General features: G+C 48.1%; 1 long non-coding RNA gene across 1 annotated transcript in view; it reads right to left on the minus strand.

The window, feature by feature from the left end:
• Positions 1-20,000, minus strand: part of LOC307027129 — a 44,400-nt gene that overhangs the window by 1,559 nt on the left and 22,841 nt on the right. The window lies entirely within an intron of this gene.

Consider the following 20,000-nt stretch of genomic DNA (forward strand, 5'->3'; position numbering starts at 1 on the left):
GCATGTAGCTGTATTTAAAAAAAGCTTACAGCACCGGGTATTCCCAGGCGGTCTCCCATCCAAGTACTGACCCGGCCCGACCCTGCTTAGCTTCCGAGATCGGACGAGATCGGGCGTGATTTTTTTTTTTTTTTTTTTATTATCAAAACGTTTTCACACACATTAAACAAACACTCACATTGCATAACCAATCCCCCAACAACAAGAGGACCCCAATGCATTTAATACAAAGTATACATCACATTCCTATCTTGTCTTTCACTTCCCCGACATTCCTGATACACCATTCTTTTACATTTATTCCCCTTTCACAGGTCATCATTCCTTATTTTTCAAAATTATACTTAAGCTTTCCATCATTCACTTCTATCAGTGTACATCCATCAACATGTTCTTTCATGAACATCTCATTATCTTTGTACACATATAACATTCCAACATCCCTCTTTATATTCCTCTTCATAATTCCCCACACTCCATCAACTCTCCCCTCATAGTGTGCTACATTCCTTCTTATTTTCACCGCATGTCTTGCCTGGCTTAAACATAGATTTAACATATCCACATTGCACCCATCCCTTTTCCCACTTAACCCAAACAACCACAATTCTTTCCACTCCAGACATTTTAACACCCCTTCATCCCAGCACCTGCATATCAATTCTTTTATTTTCCCAAAGAACCCCCTTAATTCCCCACACTCAAAAAACTCATGCATACAATTCTCCACTCCCACCTTACACACATCACATTCTCTCTTAACCTCTTTGTCAAACATGCTTATTATTAAATTGTTGAACACCCTATTGTGCCTTAAACAGAAATCAAAGTGCTCGCACTCCACACTATTCCCTTTCACTCTCAGATTCACCCACATCTTTTTCACATCCATGACACCCATCAACTTTTCCCATACCTTTTCTGATGCTGGTCTCCTTGCATCCCCCTTCCCTAGGATTTTGTATATCCTTTTCGTGCTAAGGTCTCCCAGCTTCACCCCTTCACCCACATATAGCGCTACCTCACTTTCGCCCCCTCCCACCTTCTTGCTCTCCACCATCCTCCTCCATTCCATCGGCATCCCCTCTTTGATGCTCTCCATCATGCCTTCTGCTGTCCATCTCCCCATTAACAGATCCTTTTCCCTTGTCCCATCAACAATAACTTGAGCCCTCATAAACCCCGGAACATACTCATAGACTAGGTCTCTTATTACCCTAAATCCAGCCCTCCACATTGGTAAATTAAATATTACTTCCCCCTCTTTCATTATCCTATGGTTTTGGAATATGGGTTGTTTCCATACCTGCTGCGCATTCTCACATTCATACTTCACATTTCCCAAGAACTCTCCCCACGCATTCATCACCTCCCTTTGAAAATCATTCATTCCATTCATCCACCCTTTCTTAAAGCGCATAAATATCCCACTGTCCCCACACCCCCCTCCTTTATTTATACTGTCTCTCAAAAATTCTTTCCACACATGCTTATTTCCCTTATTTAGATATTTTATCATCGTTTTAACCCTCATTGCTTTCATCTTCCTTTCCACATTTATTAGTTTTAGCCCCCCATCTTTATAGTCATTCTCTAGAACCTCCCTAGCTATCCTCACTTCCTTCCCCTCCCACATGAACTCACTCACTATTTTATTTACCTCTTTTATTACTCTGTCTGGCACCTCCATTACACTCATTACATAAACTAGCTTGCTCATGATGAGACCATTTACTACCATAACTTTCCCCCTCAGTTTTAATTTCCTCAGTTTCCAGAAGCTTAGGGTCTTTTTTACACTACCCACCACTCCCTCAAATTGCACATCCCTCCCCTCTCTGTCCTTCAAACCCACATTAATACCCAGTACCCTAATATATTCCTTATTCTCTTTTAAACCTAACTCCTCTCTCCCTACATCACCCTTTCCCAGCACCATGTACTCTGACTTTTCAACATTAATTTTAGCCCCTGAAGCTCTTCCATATATCTCCACACTCTCTAAGACCCCTCTTACACTTTCCATGTCTCTTACGGTGATTGTAGTATCATCCGCATATTGGAATACTACACTTATCCCTCCCCCCGGCACCATCACCCCCTTTACCCTCTCATTCTGTTGTAGCAGAGCCGCAAGGGGCTCCGCTGATAATGCATAGAGCATCGCCGATAGAGGGCATCCCTGCCGGACGGATCTCCCTAACTTAAATACATTTGTGATGATCCCATTAACCTTAACGCAACTCATGGCTTTCCTATATATTCTCCTTATCCACCCAACAAACCCCCTGCCAAACCCTGCTTTTACCAAAACCCTGAATAAATAAACGTGATTAACCCTATCGAACGCCTTGTTCAGATCTAAGCTTACCAACACCCCTCCTTCTCCACCCTTCATATGATTTACCGTGTCCCTAATACTACAAACTGTGTCACATATATCCCTTCCAGGAATACTATATGCCTGGGTGCTCCCCACCACTGCACCAATAACCCTCTTCATTCTATTGAATAACACCCGTGCTATAATCTTATAATCCCCATTCAACATACTTAACGGCCTATAGTTCCCTAACTTATCCCTGCTACCCTTTTTGTACAATATGCTAATCACCCCTGTTGATAATCCGTCCGGCAGTTCATCCTTCTCTTCGAAGCTCTTAAACAACTCCTTCAACATTGGGACTAGCACAGCCTTAAATTCCATGTAGAACTCTGCAGTTAGGCCATCTAGTCCCGGGCTTTTATTTTTGCCCATGCCATCTATTGCTGCCTCTATTTCCTCTTTTCCTATCTCCCCCTCGCACAACTCTCTTCCTTCTTCTGTCAACACCGCCCTCATGCTCCCCAGAGTCTTTTCCAGGCTCTCCTTTTCATTAACTTCCTCCTGGAAGAGCTCTCTATAAAACTCTTCCACCCTCTTAACTATCCCTACTAAGTCTTTAATAATCTCACCCCCCTTACCCTATTTAGGCGCAATGGATGTCCACTTGCGGGAGACGACAGACAGTGGTGCGGTTAGCCAAAGTGACAATGGATGTCCACTTGCGGGAGACGACAGACAGTGGTGCGGTTAGCCAAAGTGACAGACCTAATGTTAGACCAATTTACAGGCAATGGACGTCCACTCTCGGGAGAGAGACCTCCAGCATGTGTCCCTGACATGGAGACTCTGTTTATTTCACTCATCCAGGACAGAGACCGGGGAAATCTCCTCTCTGTGGCCCCTCCAAGACCCCCAAAGGACGGACCACAGACCTCCAGCATGTGTCCCTGACATGGGCACCTCCATAACCTTGCACACCGTGAGTCCCCGGACTCCCGGACTTAAGCACTCCCCCACGGACTAAACCCAGATGTTCACACCCTACAGAACTCCATGCCCCTGGTTAACCTAAAGGGGGTGGATTTTGCGGTGCTTTACCGTCGGCACATCGGTATCCATATTCGGCCTTATTCACGGCACCACCACCCCTTCTGTGGAGGATATTCTCATGCTCCTGGTAACCCTTTAAATAGTCTGATACTGTCAGGGCTCATCACCGCACTTTACAAGCCATAAATAATGTTTAAATGGTCGGGGAAAGTGTTTTTAAACGTCTGGAAGAGAGTTGTAGCCTGTCATTTTGCAGGATATCATTTAACATGTAACCTCTCCTGGAAATGCACAGAATATGTCCATTTCCAGGAGAGGTTCCATGTTAAATGATATCCTGCAAAATGACAGGCTATAAGCCAGGAAAAAGTGTTTGAAAGGCGGGGAAAAGTTGTTTAAAATAGTCGGAAAAGTGTTTTTAAACGTCTGGAAGAGAGTTGTTGCCTGTCATTTTGCAGGATATAATTTAACATGGAACCTCTCCTGGAAATGCGCAGAGTATGTCCATTTCCAGGAGAGGTTCCATGTTAAATTATATCCTGCAAAATGACAGGCTATAAGCCAGGAAAAAGTGTTTGAAAGGCGGGGAAAAGTTGTTTAAAATAGTCGGAAAAGTGTTTTTAAACGTCTGGAAGAGAGTTGTTGCCTGTCATTTTGCAGGATATCATTTAACATGGAACCTCTCCTGGAAATGCGCAGAGTATGTCCATTTCCAGGAGAGGTTCCATGTTAAATTATATCCTGCTAAATGACAGGCTATAAGCCAGGAACAAGTGTTTGAAAGGCGGGGAAAAGTTGTTTAAAATAGTCGGAAAAGTGTTTTTAAACGTCTGGAAGAGAGTTGTTGCCTGTCATTTTGCAGGATATAATTTAACATGGAACCTCTCCTGGAAATGCGCAGAGTATGTCCATTTCCAGGAGAGGTTCCATGTTAAATTATATCCTGCAAAATGACAGGCTATAAGCCAGGAAAAAGTGTTTGAAAGGCGGGGAAAAGTTGTTTAAAATACTCTGATACCTCCAGGGCGCATCACCGCATTTTACAAGCCAGGGAAGGTGTCGGAATCCTGGGTAAACATTGTTTAAATAGTCTGACACCTGGCACTGTATTTGCCCCTGGGAGAGGTTCCATGTTAAATTATATCCTGCAAAATGACAGGCTATAAGCCAGGAAAAAGTGTTTGAAAGGCGGGGAAAAGTTGTTTAAAATACTCTGATACCTCCAGGGCGCATCACCGCATTTTACAAGCCAGGGAAGGTGTCGGAATCCTGGGTAAACATTGTTTAAATAGTCTGACACCTGGCACTGTATTTGCCCCTGGGAGAGGTTCCATGTTAAATTATATCCTGCAAAATGACAGGCTATAAGCCAGGAAAAAGTGTTTGAAAGGCGGGGAAAAGTTGTTTAAAATACTCTGATACCTCCAGGGCGCATCACCGCATTTTACAAGCCAGGGAAGGTGTCGGAATCCTGGGTAAACATTGTTTAAATAGTCTGACACCTGGCACTGTATTTGCCCCTGGGAGAGGTTCCATGTTAAATTATATCCTGCAAAATGACAGGCTATAAGCCAGGAAAAAGTGTTTGAAAGGCGGGGAAAAGTTGTTTAAAATACTCTGATACCTCCAGGGCGCATCACCGCATTTTACAAGCCAGGAAAGGTGTCGGAATCCTGGGTAAACATTGTTTAAATAGTCTGACACCTGGCACTGTATTTGCCCCTGGGAGAGGTTCCATGTTAAATTATATCCTGCAAAATGACAGGCTATAAGCCAGGAAAAAGTGTTTGAAAGGCGGGGAAAAGTTGTTTAAAATACTCTGATACCTCCAGGGCGCATCACCGCATTTTACAAGCCAGGGAAGGTGTCGGAATCCTGGGTAAACATTGTTTAAATAGTCTGACACCTGGCACTGTATTTGCCCCTGGGAGAGGTTCCATGTTAAATTATATCCTGCAAAATGACAGGCTATAAGCCAGGAAAAAGTGTTTGAAAGGCGGGGAAAAGTTGTTTAAAATACTCTGATACCTCCAGGGCGCATCACCGCATTTTACAAGCCAGGGAAGGTGTCGGAATCCTGGGTAAACATTGTTTAAATAGTCTGACACCTGGCACTGTATTTGCCCCTGGGAAACTTCAAGGTTATATTCATGTTTTATTATTTATTTAATAATCACATGATTTTTACAAAAACAGTATACACAGTATACATATATACAATAATAATAATAATAATAATATAACAATATACATAATAAAAACATGAAAAGTGGTGAAAATGAGAAAATGTATCCGAAAATAGTGCCTCCTAATGCGGGCATGTGGACAGTAGCCACAGACTCACAGGCACACACACACATGCAGAGATCCAGGGGGCGGAGCACATGGCTTTTTTTACCCAGAAATAAGTCTATGAGAGGCGGGGAGACTCAGAGGACAGGCTGCGTCACCTCACTTTGTAACCCAGGAAAAGAGCAGGAATTCTGGCTGCGTGAGTGTTAAAAGTGCATTCATCTGTGTTAATCCGACAGCCGCAGAGGTGCTGACGCAAAGCAGGCGGAACAAATTGATTATTTGAACCAGGAATAAATGTTTGCAAGGCGGGGAAAGTGTTCCTGCAGCCCCTCCATAACGGTAATAATGATTAGAAATGATTTCCAGGGCAGAAAGCGTTTTTTAAATGTGGAAAAAAATATGTTAAACTGTTTAAAAAGCACAAAGTGATTTGAGTGCAGTTCTCATGTGTCCCCACAGGAGGGCGCGTCGTCCCAGGGAGCACAGTACATGGTGACAAGGTACGATTTATACCCTAAAATAGCATGCTAAGTGTGGGTGGATTAGTTTCAAAGCATGCACACTCTGCTCGTGTCAGACTTCCATCAAATAGACCGGGGAAAACACCTCTCATTAGCCCCTCAAAGACCACCAAAGGACGGACTAAGCAGCTCCAGCACGGCTCCCTCACATGGAGCTCAGGTTATTTCATACCTCCAGGAGAGGGACCGGGAAAACCACCTCTCTGTAGCCCCTGACAGAGCCCCAAAGGACGGACTAAGGACCTCCGGCAACAGTGGCACTTCCATAACCTCGTGCACCGTGAGACCCCGGGCCCCCGGACTTAAGCACTCCCCCACGGACTAAACCCAGATGTTCACACCCTGCAGAATCTCATGCCCCTGGTCACCTTTAAGGGGGGGTGGATTTTGCGGTGCTTTACCGTCCGAACACAAGCATCAATATTCGTCCTCCTTCACAGCAGCAGCAGCAGCAGCAGCAGCAGCAGCAGCAGCAGCAGCAGCAGCAGCAGCAGCAGCAGCAGCAGCACCTGCCCTGCTGCACTTCCATAACCTCGTGCACCGTGAGACCCCGGGCCCCCGGACTTAAGCACTCCCCCACGGACTAAACCCAGATGTTCACACCCTGCAGAATCTCATGCCCCTGGTCACCTTTAAGGGGGGGTGGATTTTGCGGTGCTTTACCGTCCGAACACAAGCATCAATATTCGTCCTCCTTCACAGCAGCAGCAGCAGCAGCAGCAGCAGCAGCAGCACCTGCCCTGCTGGAGGTTCACACTTTAACTTATTTGTATTCGTTTTTTTTTGTTCCCCTCCTCTGCCTTACACATCCTCCCACGCTCGAGCACTCCTCACTCGGACTAAACCCCTCCATGCACACCGCCAGAACCAGAACCTCACGCCCCTGGTGACCTTAAAGGTGTTTGTCTTTGTTTGTTTTTGTACTCCACATAGACAGGCAGGTGTTCAGCACCACGGACAGAGCGGGCCCGCTGCTGCTGCTGCTGGAAGGTGGAACACTTTGAGTCTTTTTATTTTCTCTTTTCTCCCTGCTCCTGCACACACCTTTTGTTACCCTCCTCTGCCTTACACATCCTCCCACGCTCGAGCACTCCTCACTCGGACTAAACCCAGATGTTCACACCCTACAGAACTTCATGCCCCTGGTTACCCTAAAGGGGTTGATTTTGCGGTGCTTTACCGTCCGCACATCGGCATACATATTCGGCCTTATTCATGACACTACCACCCCTTCTTTGGAGGATATTGCAGGATATAATTTAACATGGAACCTCTCCTGGAAATGCACAGAGTATGTCCATTTCCAGGAGAGGTTACATGTTAAATTATATCCTGCAAAATGACAGGCACTGTATTTGCCCCTGGGAACCTTCAAGGTTATACTAATGTTTTTTTTTTTATTTTTTATTTAATTATCACACCACTTTTACAAAAACAGTATACAAAATAAACATAATAACAACATGATTAACAGGGGCCTTGGGGCCATATTAGCCGTCTAACTTGTACAGTGCACCGGGGAAAAAAGGTTGAGTCCACGGCCCCTTTCCCCTCATCAGGAGTACCAATCGGTCCTGAAGAAGAGGTATCGCTGCTCTCCGCCCCTGAATCCTCTTCGGAGGTAGCTGACGGTGGTAGACCTCCTTCTGATGATGATGCTGCTGCAGCTGCTGCCGCCGCCCTGAACATGGAGCGGATCTTCAATGCCTCCTTTATTCCAGGCGTATTCGCGTAGAACCGGTCTGCAGTGCTTACGTCGTGGCACATAAACCTAGCCAGAATCGACCTGCTTTCTGGATCTTGGTGATGCTTGATATTGTCAGCCAGGGCAGTGCGCAAGATGGTGAAGGTGACGGCTGTTTCTAGCCCAGCATCAGCCCAAGCCCTCTTCAAGTGAGCGTTCAGGTTCTTGGAAGCCTGCTTCCCCGATGTGAAAAGGAAGAATTCATTCTGAGGACCCGACAAGCCCTCTTTTATCCCCATCCACCGCATGACCCAGCTAAACTCCTTTATTGTAAGCACCAGCTGTGCTTCACCAAATGTCTTGGCAGTCTTGTGATCCTGCACGTGGATGATGTAGCCCTCAGCAGTGCCCCTTCTGTCCGCCTCAAAGACCTCCGTGTTGGTCATGTTTGCATACACACCCGGACGGTGGCCATACAGGAGGCTCCAATGGAGGGTTAGATAGCCATATAGCAGGTACTGGGTGATTGTGGTCGGATTGCTAGCCATCAGGTCAAGGAGATCAGGGATGCGCTTCTCAGCGGCCGCCATGGCGGCGAGAAGCTCCGCCTGGCTCGGCAGACGATCCAGCTTGTCCCTCTTCACCTTAAACTGGTGGAGAGTGACAGACTTTTTCAAATCGTTAATGTTGGCTTTCACCTCTCTGATGATGTGGGTCATATCAGACTGGGTGAGCCTGCACCCCCGGAGCTTTGATGCAGACAAGTACCTCAGGAAATGGTTCACAGTCTTCAGGAACAACAGCGATGTTGTGACTGTCCGGCCCGACTCTGAAATATACTTGCTCCAGCCACGGACCCTCTTTGTGTCTTTTAGAAACAGCCAGTCTGACAGCCGGTCAAAACCATGGGCCATGAATACTATGAAGTTCTTTATCCGGCTGACATTGGACATACAATTCTCTTTCCGTTTTACTGTCGGTGCAAGACCCTCACAATGACCTCTGTATGTCTGAATGTACGTCTCCATGCTTTTAGGCAACGTGATTTCACGCATGGTATTCCGCAATCCCTTCCCAGTGCACCATTGATTTTGGGAAGAGGGCCAGTCCTTAGCCAGATTAGCTTTCAGCTTATTGGAGACAGACGCACGGGTCTTCTGGCATACAGGGGTCTCACTACAGGAGGCTTCTACGGACCGCATGACAGTCTGCATCGGGGTCTTGCTTCCGGAGGCTTCTGGGGACCGCATCACAGACTTGAGAGGGATCTCACTCGCAGAGGCTTCTATGGACCGCATGACAGTCTTCACTGGGGTCTCACTACCGGAGGCTTCTGGGGACCACATGACAGTCTTCACTGGGGTCTTGCTTCCGGAGGCTTCTGGGGACCGCATCACAGACTTGAGAGGGGTCTCTCTACCGGAGGCTTTGTTGGACCGCATGACAGTCTTCACCGGGGTCTTGCTTCCGGAGGCTTCTGGGGACCGCATGACAGTGTTCACCGGGGTCTCACTACCGGAGGCTTTGTCGGACCGCATGACAGTCTTCACCGGGGTCTTGCTTCCGGAGGCTTCTGGGGACCGCATCACAGACTTGAGGGGGGTCTCACTCGCAGAGGCTTCTATGGACCGCATGACAGTCTTCACCGGGGTCTTGAGAGGGGTATTGCTGCCGGAGGCTACTGAGTTCATGTCGGGGGTACTTGGGATTGCTACGCCCTTAAATCGTATACATTCTTCGTCTTCCTCAAGCAGAGCAGCAGTGGCATTCTGCTTCCTGGGTTTTAGACCCTGTTTTAGCCTGGAGCGCAGGGTCTTCACCTCATCAATGAGGGCATCCTTCTGAGCCCTCAATGCCACATTGTCCAGCCTCACCTGCATGCAGTCCTCTTCGTCACACTCGGTATGTGGGGAGAAGGGTGGAGGGTGCACCGGGTATTCCTCCTCATTGTCTATATCCAATGATGTAGCCATTCCAATGATGGGATTAGTCTCTCGGAGGTCATGGAGCAACTGCAGGGCCACACTATGCTTCAGCCTTGCCATGACCTGATGTGCCTCATCTCGGGAGAACTCAGGGTGGTCACGAGTTACATGACGGTGTAGTTTCCTCCCAGCATACGAACACCCTGTGATGGGACAGGGTTTGGTCCGAACATTTATTCTACCACTGGCCATTTTAAGAATGATGCCTCTTTCATCCAGGTTCCGCACTGCATGTTTGTGCTTAAGGTGCTTATTCAAAGCCAGATAGCGGAGGCTGCACACCGGGCATTCGGTCAACATCCTTCCAAAAACACACACAATGAATTATATTTAAATGGTTTTCTGTTTCTCCGTTTATATGCGTTAGCCAACTGCTGATTGCAACCATGGGTCCGATGCTTCAATGCAGGGAACACGGACCAAGGGGAGGACTTGGGTTACCACCTGGTTAAAATGGTCCCACCTCCGCACCAACGCGACTGGCGATGGGTCCGATACATTGATTGTTTTTTGTTTCATGGTTCTGCCACGAACTCACAAGACAGTTTTGGGTACAAAACGTGGGGGTAACAGTACCTCCGGGCGCTCCGTCCCGCTCCGGCTTTCGCCGCAGCGGGGGGAGGAGGCATTGAACCCCTCGCACCTGCCCCCGGAGGAGGCAGGGGAGTCAGGTACCCGGAGGCGCACGGTGGACGGCCAGGGCGAGACCGCCACACCGCACTGGAGTCAGAGTTCCGAGTTTTTCGAGCCAGGTCCCGGTGAAACGCAGTACGGAGCACCCGGCAGGAACCTCCAGCAGACCCCCCCGCGCGGTTCCCTCGTCCCTCGGAAGAGGCGGAGAGGTGGGTGTTTTTCATCTGCTGGCGGACTGCCGGGGAGAACGTGCTGCTCGGGAGCCAGGCTCAGAGTTAGTGGAAGTGAGAGCCCGTGCACCTGCCTTTTACAGCAGGCACGCGCTGGTATCGGGGTGGGGAGAGAAGGTAGATGCAGAGGCTGCAGAAACAGCCAGAGCCTTTCCCCTCTAACACACCCCTCATTTGGTTCATGAGCACTGGGCAGAGTCCCCTGTCAACTCTCCTTATATTCCTCCGGAGACCAGTTGGGAAATGGCAGCATCCCACTTCACCTGGTAGACCAATATCGTTAAATGAGCTCAGTAATGTACTGCACAACATCACATGGGTAAAATGAGCTATATCATGCACTGCAAAATCACATTTGGTTTATTTCCAAAAAGCCTGGAAAAAACACATATCCATCATGTCCTGTAAAATATCATTCTTTGTTTATGTCCGCTCCAGGATTACCCGTAGTTTGGATGAACCGACCGCCAAGCACCGGAAGCTGGACCCGGGGAGGAGGCCCTCCGATGGCGGGTCAAAGTTGATGATACCGCAGCTGGCTGGACACTAGCCGTAGAAGAACACCTGGGCGGGACCAGGCATGTCCCTCTTTGCAGACAAGCATATGTGCTCCCAGGAGCAGAGTCAATCACACAGTTTGGAGGAACCGACCGCCTAGCACCGGAAGCTGGACCCGGGGAGGAGGCCCTCCGATGGCGGGTCAAAGTTGATGATACCGCAGCTGGCTGGACACTAGCCGTAGAAGAACACCTGGGCGGGACCAGGCATGTCCCTCTTTGCAGACAAGCATATGTGCTCCCAGGAGCAGAGTCAAACCCGCAGTTTGGAAGAACCGACCGCCAGAGCACCGGCACGAAGCCGGGCCGGCGGAGGCCTTCCGATGGCGGGTCACGTTTGCCATTCGATCAATGTCTTTGCAGACAAGCATATATGTGGTTGTTACGCAGGATCAAATAGGTAGTTTGATGAAGTAGGGTCCTGTGCCCGGAGCAAGGCCAATTGCTGAATGCCGCAGCCGACTAAGGCCGCTATGCCACAGTGGAGGATGAGAGAAACAGGTGTTTGTTTTGCATTCCGCGGCAAAGAGGGGAGGTGGAACTTCCACCCCGCTACGGAACCTGTGGTGGGACCCCTGAGTCAGACGGTTCGTCTTGGAAACGCTTCATATCGGTCGGCCTGGGAGGTAAGAGACACGCAGGGTAACGGACACGCAGGGTTACCCCCACGCAGCCCACGCAACACGGAGGAGGCAGGGGAGTCTGGTACCCGGAGGCGCATGGCCGCAACACCGCACTGGAGTCAGGGTTTCGAGTTTTTCGAGCCAGGTCCCAGTGAACGCAAGACTCCAGCAGGAGCCTCCAGCAGACCCCCCCGACGTTTCCCCCGTCCCTCCCGGCCATCAGAGTCGAACCCGCAGTTCGGAGGAACCGACCGCCAGAGCACCGGCACGAGGCCGGGCCGGCGGAGGCCCTCCGATGGCGGGTCACGTTTGCCATTCGATCAATGTCTTTGCAGACAAGCATATATGTGGTTGTTACGCAGGATCAAATAGGTAGTTTGATGAAGTAGGGTCCTGTGCCCGGAGCCTCCAGCAGACCCCCCCGACGTTTCCCTCGTCCCTCCCGGCCATCAGAGTCGAACCCGCAGTTCGGAGGAACCGACCGCCAGAGCACCGGCACGAGGCCGGGCCGGCGGAGGCCCTCCGATGGCGGGTCACGTTTGCCATTCGATCAATGTCTTTGCAGACAAGCATATATGTGGTTGTTACGCAGGATCAAATAGGTAGTTTGATGAAGTAGGGTCCTGTGCCCGGAGCAAGGCCAATTGCTGAATGCCACAGCCGACTAAGGCCGCTATGCCACAGTGGAGGATGAGAGAAACAGGTGTTTGTTTTGCATTCCGCGGCAAAGAGGGGAGGTGGAACTTCCACCCCGCTACGGAACCTGTGGTGGGACCCCTGAGTCAGACGGTTCGTCTTGGAAACGCTTCATATCGGTCGGCCTGGGAGGTAAGAGACACGCAGGGTAACGGACACGCAGGGTTACCCCCACGCAGCCCACGCAACACGGAGGAGGCAGGGGAGTCTGGTACCCGGAGGCGCATGGCCGCAACACCGCACTGGAGTCAGGGTTTCGAGTTTTTCGAGCCAGGTCCCAGTGAACGCAAGACTCCAGCAGGAGCCTCCAGCAGACCCCCCCGACGTTTCCCTCGTCCCTCCCGGCCATCAGAGTCGAACCCGCAGTTCGGAGGAACCGACCGCCAGAGCACCGGCACGAGGCCGGGCCGGCGGAGGCCCTCCGATGGCGGGTCGCGTTTGCCATTCGATCAGTGAGAAATCAGAAGAGGAAGGGGGAAGAAAAAAGACTAACTTGTCTTTTTGGAGAACCATCAAAAATGGGTGAAAATGAAAAAATGTATCCGAGAATAGTGCCCCATAAGGCGGGTAAAGTCCCCTGTCAACTCCCCTCACCTTCCTCCACACTCTGAAAAAGTCAGAGTTATTTTTTGGAGAACCATCAAAAAGGGCTAAAAGTGTTGAAATGTATCCGGGAATAGTGCCCCATAAGGCGGGTAAAGTCCCCTGTCAACTCCCCTCACCTTCCTCCACACTCTGAAAAAGTCAGAGTTATTTTTTGGAGAACCATCAAAAAGGGCTAAAAGTGTTGAAATGTATCCGGGAATAGTGCCCCATAAGGCGGATAAAGTCCCCTGTCAACTCCCCTCACCTTCCTCCACACTCTGAAAAAGTCAGAGTTATTTTTTGGAGAACCATCAAAAAGGGCTAAAAGTGTTGAAATGTATCCGGGAATAGTGCCCCATAAGGCGGATAAAGTCCCCTGTCAACTCCCCTCACCTTCCTCCACACTCTGAAAAAGTCAGAGTTATTTTTTGGAGAACCATCAAAAAGGGCTAAAAGTGTTGAAATGTATCCGGGAATAGTGCCCCATAAGGCGGATAAAGTCCCCTGTCAACTCCCCTCACCTTCCTCCACACTCTGAAAAAGTCAGAGTTATTTTTTGGAGAACCATCAAAAAGGGCTAAAAGTGTTGAAATGTATCCGGGAATAGTGCCCCATAAGGCGGATAAAGTCCCCTGTCAACTCCCCTCACCTTCCTCCACACTCTGAAAAAGTCAGAGTTATTTTTTGGAGAACCATCAAAAAGGGCTAAAAGTGTTGAAATGTATCCGGGAATAGTGCCCCATAAGGCGGATAAAGTCCCCTGTCAACTCCCCTCACCTTCCTCCACACTCTGAAAAAGTCAGAGTTATTTTTTGGAGAACCATCAAAAAGGGCTAAAAGTGTTGAAATGTATCCGAGAATAGTGCCCCATAAGGCGGATAAAGTCCCCTGTCAACTCCCCTCACCTTCCTCCACACTCTGAAAAAGTCAGAGTTATTTTTTGGAGAACCATCAAAAAGGGCTAAAAGTGTTGAAATGTATCCGAAAATAGTGCCTCATGAGGCGGATTGAGTCCCCTGTCAACTCCCCTTACCTTCCTCCAGAGCCCAGTTCAAAAACTTTAAGTTTGGTAAGAACCATGCTGGGGGGTCTCCAGGCAACAAAATGTATCCGAGCCAAAGTGCACATACAGCGGATGAATTCCTCCATGAAGTTACACAGCCGTTTTTTTTCTGAGTCCTCTCAAAAACCGGGTTTCCGATTTCGTGCAGAAGGTAGCTTGTAAAACATGAACGGTTTTTTACAACGGAGGAGGGGAAGTCTGGATTCCCCTCTCCGTTGTACCTTGCAACGGGGTAGGGGAAAAGTGTTCGGCGCTTCGTCCCGAAGCGCCGAACACTTTTCCCCTTCTCCAATTTTTCAGATCCCTATTTAGGGGCAATGGATGTCCACTTGCGGGAGACGACAGACAGTGGTGCGGTTAGCCAAAGTGACAATGGATGTCCACTTGCGGGAGACGACAGACAGTGGTGCGGTTAGCCAAAGTGACAGACCTAATGTTAGACCAATTTACAGGCAATGGACGTCCACTCTCGGGAGAGAGACCTCCAGCATGTGTCCCTGACATGGAGACTCTGTTTATTTCACTCATCCAGGACAGAGACCGGGGAAATCTCCTCTCTGTGGCCCCTCCAAGACCCCCAAAGGACGGACCACAGACCTCCAGCATGTGTCCCTGACATGGGCACCTCCATAACCTTGCACACCGTGAGTCCCCGGACTCCCGGACTTAAGCACTCCCCCACGGACTAAACCCAGATGTTCACACCCTACAGAACTCCATGCCCCTGGTTAACCTAAAGGGGGTGGATTTTGCGGTGCTTTACCGTCGGCACATCGCTATCCATATTCGGCCTTATTCACGGCACCACCACCCCTTCTGTGGAGGATATTCTCATGCTCCTGGTAACCCTTTAAATAGTCTGATACTGTCAGGGCTCATCACCGCACTTTACAAGCCATAAATAATGTTTAAATGGTCGGGGAAAGTGTTTTTAAACGTCTGGAAGAGAGTTGTAGCCTGTCATTTTGCAGGATATCATTTAACATGGAACCTCTCCTGGAAATGCGCAGAGTATGTCCATTTCCAGGAGAGGTTCCATGTTAAATTATATCCTGCAAAATGACAGGCTATAAGCCAGGAAAAAGTGTTTGAAAGGCGGGGAAAAGTTGTTTAAAATAGTCGGAAAAGTGTTTTTAAACGTCTGGAAGAGAGTTGTTGCCTGTCATTTTGCAGGATATAATTTAACATGGAACCTCTCCTGGAAATGCGCAGAGTATGTCCATTTCCAGGAGAGGTTCCATGTTAAATTATATCCTGCAAAATGACAGGCTATAAGCCAGGAAAAAGTGTTTGAAAGGCGGGGAAAAGTTGTTTAAAATAGTCGGAAAAGTGTTTTTAAACGTCTGGAAGAGAGTTGTTGCCTGTCATTTTGCAGGATATAATTTAACATGGAACCTCTCCTGGAAATGCGCAGAGTATGTCCATTTCCAGGAGAGGTTCCATGTTAAATTATATCCTGCAAAATGACAGGCTATAAGCCAGGAAAAAGTGTTTGAAAGGCGGGGAAAAGTTGTTTAAAATACTCTGATACCTCCAGGGCGCATCACCGCATTTTACAAGCCAGGGAAGGTGTCGGAATCCTGGGTAAACATTGTTTAAATAGTCTGACACCTGGCACTGTATTTGCCCCTGGGAGAGGTTCCATGTTAAATTATATCCTGCAAAATGACAGGCTATAAGCCAGGAAAAAGTGTTTGAAAGGCGGGGAAAAGTTGTTTAAAATACTCTGATACCTCCAGGGCGCATCACCGCATTTTACAAGCCAGGGAAGGTGTCGGAATCCTGGGTAAACATTGTTTAAATAGTCTGACACCTGGCACTGTATTTGCCCCTGGGAGAGGTTCCATGTTAAATTATATCCTGCAAAATGACAGGCTATAAGCCAGGAAAAAGTGTTTGAAAGGCGGGGAAAAGTTGTTTAAAATACTCTGATACCTCCAGGGCGCATCACCGCATTTTACAAGCCAGGGAAGGTGTCGGAATCCTGGGTAAACATTGTTTAAATAGTCTGACACCTGGCACTGTATTTGCCCCTGGGAGAGGTTCCATGTTAAATTATATCCTGCAAAATGACAGGCTATAAGCCAGGAAAAAGTGTTTGAAAGGCGGGGAAAAGTTGTTTAAAATACTCTGATACCTCCAGGGCGCATCACCGCATTTTACAAGCCAGGGAAGGTGTCGGAATCCTGGGTAAACATTGTTTAAATAGTCTGACACCTGGCACTGTATTTGCCCCTGGGAGAGGTTCCATGTTAAATTATATCCTGCAAAATGACAGGCTATAAGCCAGGAAAAAGTGTTTGAAAGGCGGGGAAAAGTTGTTTAAAATACTCTGATACCTCCAGGGCGCATCACCGCATTTTACAAGCCAGGGAAGGTGTCGGAATCCTGGGTAAACATTGTTTAAATAGTCTGACACCTGGCACTGTATTTGCCCCTGGGAAACTTCAAGGTTATATTCATGTTTTATTATTTATTTAATAATCACATGATTTTTACAAAAACAGTATACACAGTATACATATATACAATAATAATAATAATAATAATAATATAACAATATACATAATAAAAACATGAAAAGTGGTGAAAATGAGAAAATGTATCCGAAAATAGTGCCTCCTAATGCGGGCATGTGGACAGTAGCCACAGACTCACAGGCACACACACACATGCAGAGATCCAGGGGGCGGAGCACATGGCTTTTTTTACCCAGAAATAAGTCTATGAGAGGCGGGGAGACTCAGAGGACAGGCTGCGTCACCTCACTTTGTAACCCAGGAAAAGAGCAGGAATTCTGGCTGCGTGAGTGTTAAAAGTGCATTCATCTGTGTTAATCCGACAGCCGCAGAGGTGCTGACGCAAAGCAGGCGGAACAAATTGATTATTTGAACCAGGAATAAATGTTTGCAAGGCGGGGAAAGTGTTCCTGCAGCCCCTCCATAACGGTAATAATGATTAGAAATGATTTCCAGGGCAGAAAGCGTTTTTTAAATGTGGAAAAAAATATGTTAAACTGTTTAAAAAGCACAAAGTGATTTGAGTGCAGTTCTCATGTGTCCCCACAGGAGGGCGCGTCGTCCCAGGGAGCACAGTACATGGTGACAAGGTACGATTTATACCCTAAAATAGCATGCTAAGTGTGGGTGGATTAGTTTCAAAGCATGCACACTCTGCTCATGTCAGACTTCCATCAAATAGACCGGGGAAAACACCTCTCATTAGCCCCTCAAAGACCACCAAAGGACGGACTAAGCAGCTCCAGCACGGCTCCCTCACATGGAGCTCAGGTTATTTCATACCTCCAGGAGAGGGACCGGGAAAACCACCTCTCTGTAGCCCCTGACAGAGCCCCAAAGGACGGACTAAGGACCTCCGGCAACAGTGGCACTTCCATAACCTCGTGCACCGTGAGACCCCGGGCCCCCGGACTTAAGCACTCCCCCACGGACTAAACGCAGATGTTCACACCCTGCAGAATCTCATGCCCCTGGTCACCTTTAAGGGGGGGTGGATTTTGCGGTGCTTTACCGTCCGAACACAAGCATCAATATTCGTCCTCCTTCACAGCAGCAGCAGCAGCAGCAGCAGCAGCACCTGCCCTGCTTTAGGTTCACACTTTAACTTATTTGTATTCGGTTTTTTTTGTTCCCCTCCTCTGCCTTACACATCCTCCCACGCTCGAGCACTCCTCACTCGGACTAAACCCCTCCATGCACACCGCCAGAACCAGAACCTCACGACCCTGGTGACCTTAAAGGTGTTTGTCTTTGTTTGTTTTTGTACTCCACATAGACAGGCAGGTGTTCAGCACCACGCACAGAGCCTACCCGCTACCTCCAGGGCGCATCACCACATTTTACAAGCCAGGAAAGGTGCATGGATCCTGGGTAAACATTGATTAAGTGTTTTTAAATGTGTGGAACAGTGTTTTGTCACTTTCAAAACTCTCCTGTCATTGACCGGAGAATTTGGGTCGATGTTGTATTCAATCTGGCCATTAATATTCCAGTGAGACGAAGTACGTACATTGACCGGAGTGATCCCATGTTAATGTTGTCCAAATACCGGAACATTCCCTAACCCTATTTAGGGGCAATGGATGTCCACTTGCGGGAGACGACAGACAGTGGTGCGGTTAGCCAAAGTGACAATGGATGTCCACTTGCGGGAGACGACAGACAGTGGTGCGGTTAGCCAAAGTGACAGACCTAATGTTAGACCAATTTACAGGCAATGGACGTCCACTCTCGGGAGAGAGACCTCCAGCATGTGTCCCTGACATGGAGACTCTGTTTATTTCACTCATCCAGGACAGAGACCGGGGAAATCTCCTCTCTGTGGCCCCTCCAAGACCCCCAAAGGACGGACCACAGACCTCCAGCATGTGTCCCTGACATGGGCACCTCCATAACCTTGCACACCGTGAGTCCCCGGACTCCCGGACTTAAGCACTCCCCCACGGACTAAACCCAGATGTTCACACCCTACAGAACTCCATGCCCCTGGTTAACCTAAAGGGGGTGGATTTTGCGGTGCTTTACCGTCGGCACATCGCTATCCATATTCGGCCTTATTCACGGCACCACCACCCCTTCTGTGGAGGATATTCTCATGCTCCTGGTAACCCTTTAAATAGTCTGATACTGTCAGGGCTCATCACCGCACTTTACAAGCCATAAATAATGTTTAAATGGTCGGGGAAAGTGTTTTTAAACGTCTGGAAGAGAGTTGTAGCCTGTCATTTTGCAGGATATCATTTAACATGGAACCTCTCCTGGAAATGCGCAGAGTATGTCCATTTCCAGGAGAGGTTCCATGTTAAATTATATCCTGCAAAATGACAGGCTATAAGCCAGGAAAAAGTGTTTGAAAGGCGGGGAAAAGTTGTTTAAAATAGTCGGAAAAGTGTTTTTAAACGTCTGGAAGAGAGTTGTTGCCTGTCATTTTGCAGGATATAATTTAACATGGAACCTCTCCTGGAAATGCGCAGAGTATGTCCATTTCCAGGAGAGGTTCCATGTTAAATTATATCCTGCAAAATGACAGGCTATAAGCCAGGAAAAAGTGTTTGAAAGGCGGGGAAAAGTTGTTTAAAATAGTCGGAAAAGTGTTTTTAAACGTCTGGAAGAGAGTTGTTGCCTGTCATTTTGCAGGATATAATTTAACATGGAACCTCTCCTGGAAATGCGCAGAGTATGTCCATTTCCAGGAGAGGTTCCATGTTAAATTATATCCTGCAAAATGACAGGCTATAAGCCAGGAAAAAGTGTTTGAAAGGCGGGGAAAAGTTGTTTAAAATACTCTGATACCTCCAGGGCGCATCACCGCATTTTACAAGCCAGGGAAGGTGTCGGAATCCTGGGTAAACATTGTTTAAATAGTCTGACACCTGGCACTGTATTTGCCCCTGGGAGAGGTTCCATGTTAAATTATATCCTGCAAAATGACAGGCTATAAGCCAGGAAAAAGTGTTTGAAAGGCGGGGAAAAGTTGTTTAAAATACTCTGATACCTCCAGGGCGCATCACCGCATTTTACAAGCCAGGGAAGGTGTCGGAATCCTGGGTAAACATTGTTTAAATAGTCTGACACCTGGCACTGTATTTGCCCCTGGGAGAGGTTCCATGTTAAATTATATCCTGCAAAATGACAGGCTATAAGCCAGGAAAAAGTGTTTGAAAGGCGGGGAAAAGTTGTTTAAAATACTCTGATACCTCCAGGGCGCATCACCGCATTTTACAAGCCAGGGA

This window comes from Notothenia rossii, assembly GCF_949606895.1.
Source record: "Notothenia rossii genome assembly, contig: scaffold_125, whole genome shotgun sequence".
NCBI classification, from domain to species: domain Eukaryota; kingdom Metazoa; phylum Chordata; class Actinopteri; order Perciformes; family Nototheniidae; genus Notothenia; species Notothenia rossii.